This window comes from Lactuca saligna, chromosome 8 (genome assembly GCF_052625555.1).
Source record: "Lactuca saligna cultivar CGN05327 chromosome 8, ASM5262555v1, whole genome shotgun sequence".
Classification (NCBI taxonomy): domain Eukaryota; kingdom Viridiplantae; phylum Streptophyta; class Magnoliopsida; order Asterales; family Asteraceae; genus Lactuca; species Lactuca saligna.
In genome coordinates, this window is record NC_136424.1 from 179,501,375 (window position 1) to 179,505,779 (window position 4,405).

The window sequence follows — 4,405 nt, forward strand, 5'->3', positions numbered from 1 at the left end:
CCTCGATTATGGATTACCCAATACATTACTCCAATGAAGGAAAAAATGATGAATGCAAGAATACTCCTATTGGGTTTGATGGTGGATTTGTTCCGGTTTCTGGTATTGTAGATTCGGAAGATAATTTAACAAACGCTCCAGGTTTTTCAAATTGTAATAGTTTAGATGGCTGTTTGGGTAATTCTTACAATAAAGGGTCTTTCTTAAGTGAGATCCAAAAAATATTGGAGATGGGAAAAGCAATGGGAGATAATTTGGAGGGGTGTTATGACCGGGTAAAAGACCTTGTTGAAGGGAACGGAGATAAAATGGTGTTGAGATGAATTGTCTCTCCATCAATATACAAGGAGTGGGTTGTAAATATAAATGGAGTTGGGTACGGAATTTATGTCTTAAACATAAGCTTAATTTGATGGCAATTCAAGAAACAAAGATGGAAGTTAATGATGTTCGTATGGCTCGTTCTTTCTGGGGTAATATTTCTTTTTCTTATGTTGTCTCTCCTTTTCGTGGAGCTTCGGGTGGTATTCTTGTTCTTTGGGATTTGGATTTTATCTATTTTAAATCCCCCCATATTTCTGATTATTTTACTGTTATCAAGGCGATATGGTCTTCTTCGGGGTTGGTGGTTATGTTTATTGCGATTTATGCTCCACCAGGGGCTGATTGTAAGAAAATTCTTTGGGATATTCTTCTTCAGCTTATTAATTATTTCCAAGGTGAATGTGTTTTGATGGGTGATTTCAATGAGGTGTGTGATGAAACGGAAAGATTTGGTACTATTTTTAATTCAAATACAGCTAGAAGCTTCAACAATTTCATTGAGTGGGCGACCATATCTGATGCTTCTCGGGGGGGGGGGGGGGGGGGGTCCTCGGTTTACGTGGAGTAATAAGTGGGGTTCAAATTTTAGTAAGTTGGATAGATTTTTAATTTCTCATGGTATTTTGGATGCTTTTCCTCATTTGACAGGTATGGTCTTGGAGAAGTACATTCCAGACCATAGATCTATTCTGTTATCGGAGCATAGAGTTGACTATGGCCAACTACTTTCCGTATCTTTTCTTCTTGGTTCAACTTGGAGGGGTTCGATGATGTTGTTAGAAATTCATGGTTCCCGAGATCAAAATTTACTCAGTGTTTCTCATCTTTGGGTTAGATTTAAGAAGAAACTTCAACTTCTTAAATATAACATTCGAATTTGGAACACTAATTCTAAGCTCAAAATGGGTTCTAAACGCACGAAGCTCCAAAAACTATCAGAATCCTATGATTCGCGCCTTATGACCGGCGGGGGAGATGCTATTTTTCGGGAGCAACAAGTTTATATTCTTAAGAACATCACGGATTTAGATCACACTGCGAATCTCGAGTTAGCCCAAAAGGCTAAAATTCAGTGGGGACATTGAAGGTGATGAAAACTCGAGTTGTTTTCATGGGGTCATAAATAGTAAGAGAAGACAAATGACTATCAGGGGTGTTTTGAAGGATGGGTGTTGGATTGATGATACAAATACGGTTAAGGAGGAATTTCGTGTTTCAGACTCTTTTTTCTAAACAGGTTGGTACTCGACCCCTTTTTTCTCATCTTTCGTCTGCTCAATTCCAATTTCTTCATGCTCCTTTTACTTGGGAGGAAATAAAGAAGGCAGTGTGGGACTCTTGCTATTCCAAAGCTCCAGGTCCTAATGGTTTCACATTTGGTTTTATAAAATGGTATTGGGATATTGTTCAGGATGATATTTTTGACTTGGTGTCTCATTTTCATATGCATTCTTCTATTCCTAAGGGGTGTCATGCTTGCTTTTTCACTATGATCCCAAAAATTAGAGACCTAAAGGTTGTTAGAGATTACAGGTCTATTAGCTTGACTGGTTGCTACTAGATTGGCTGAGGTTATTGATAGTTTGGTTAGTGTGGAGCAATCGACTTTTATAAAAGGTAGATAGACTCTAGAGGTCCGTTTCTTCTCAATGAAATTGTAGCTTGGAGTAAAGCTTCTAAAAATCCTCTTCTGCTCTTCAAAGTGTATTTAGAAAAAGCTTATGATTCTTTATCAAGGGAATACTTGCTAGAAATTATGCAAATTTTGGGGTTTAGCTCTTTTTGGTGTAATTGGATTTTGGAGATGTTGTCTTCTGCCACAGTCTCGGTCCGGGTGAATGGTTCTCCTTCCCGGGAATTTCACATGTTTAGAGGTCTGATACAGGGTTCCCTATCCCCTTTTCTTTTTGTGTTGGCCATGGAGGGTTTGCATGTGACCCTGTCTACGGCCCAGTTAGCTAATGCATTTAGGGGAATCAAAATAGGAGGAATTATAATTTCCTATATTCTTTATGTTGATGATGTTGTCCTTTTGACGGAATGGAATCAGGAGAATCTCTCCATATTGTTCGAATTCTTAACTGTTTCTTTTTTGCTTCGGGTTTGAAAATAAATATTCTTAAAAGTAAACAGTATGGAGTGGGAGTCACGGCTAATCAAGTTTCATCTTTGGCTAATTGCATGGGTGTTCTCTGGGCTCTTTTCCTTTTATTCACTTAAGGGTTCCGGTTGGTTAGAATATGGATATAATTAATTCTCGGGGTCCCATTGTTGATTCTTTTTGAAAAAAATTGGCTGTTTGGAAAGCAAAAAGTCTTTCTTTTGGAGGACGGTTGACTCTAGTTAAAGTAGTTTTGGGTTCGATTGCTAGTTACTTCAAGTCCATTTATCATGTGCCTCTTATAGTGATAAAGGATTTCAAGAGATTGAGATGAGTGTTTTTTTAGGGTGCTGATTTGGTAGATCGTCGTATGTATTGGGTTAGGAGGGTTAAAATTCTAGCCCCTAAAGAAGTTGGAGGTTTGAGGATGGGTAGTCATTTTTCCTTTAACATGGCTCTATTATTACGTTTGAAGTGGATATTTTTCATAATCCTAGTTTATTATGGGAGAGAGTGGTCAACAGAATTTATGGGTTGGGAGAGATTACTGACTCTTTGATTATAAGGAGATCATTGAAGGGTCCTTGGAATGGTATTACGAGGATTGTAGATAATCTCAAAAATCAAGGCTTTGACTTCCATAACTTAACTCCTATTAGAATTGGTGATGGAACCTATACTTCTTTTTGCCATGATAATTGGCAAGGCAATAGTCCTCTTTCGATTTCGTTTCATAGAGTTTTTCCTTTGGATATGAACCGCTCAACCAATGTTAGGGATCGTTTTATAATTTGTTGGAACACGGATGATCTTTCACGTATGCCTAGAGGTGGAATTGAAGAAACTCAGTGGCTTTCGTTTTTGGAGGTGATATAGGGTGTTCAACTTCATCAAGTCCCGGATAGACTAGGTTGGTCTCTTGATAGTTCTGACTCATTTTTTGTTGCGTTCGTGCGCCATGCGTTGGTTACTGGTTTTGTTCGTTCGGGGGATAGGGGTACACGATGGAATAATTGAGTGCCTATTAAGCTCAATATTCTAATATGGAGGATTCAACTTTCTAGTATTCCAACGGGGGAGAGATTATCGATTAGGGGTGTTATGGTTCCTTTTATCATGTTCCCTATTTGTATGGTTGCAGCTGAAACTATTGATCATATTTTTGCATGGTGCCGTCACTTAAGATATATTTGGGGTGGGGTAGCTATATGGTGGGGTTTGTCTCTCCCAACTCGGATCTCGGTGTAGTCTTTAATTAACTGGTCGGAGGCTGTAAACCTATGTAGAGGTCAAAGAAAGGCATTTGATGCGGTCATTTTTACTTCCTTCTGGTGTTTGTGGAATTTTCGTAATACTTCTATTTTTGGAACGGTTTTACCTAAGAAATCGGTTATTTTTTATGATGTTGTTGAGAAATCCTTTTTTGGGTATCTAATAGATGTAGTAGGGTAAACTTAAGTTGGATTTAGTGGCTTCATAACCCCTCTTTAGCTACCTCCTTGATGTAATCTCTCTCTAGATTTTTGATAGTTTTTGCTTTATTTTTTTAATAAATTTCAGTCGTTCCAATAAAAATCCAAGTTGACTAAACATTGATGCATTACACGACAAATTGGGTCCCACTTGAAAACTATTCCATCGCTTGAAAAATGAACATGCTGATTACATATACCAATAGAGTTATAGCAATGTTTAACTATTCTTTTGATTACTTATACACCTAAAGATCTTGTAAATTAAAGCCAATGAATCATGTCATTAAAGCAATGCAGTTACCTTATCACAACTAATTAATATGTGAAATTGTTGACTACGACATTAATTGAGAATTGTAGAAGTTTTATGCTTAATCATGATTATGCACTTTGACCGTTAGGTACAGGACAGTGAAAAAATAACATTAATATTTTATTTTGGTTCCTCATATCATTGTTAGCATATGTTGTTATTAGCTTAGCGAACAAACTCCTCGAATTCAAA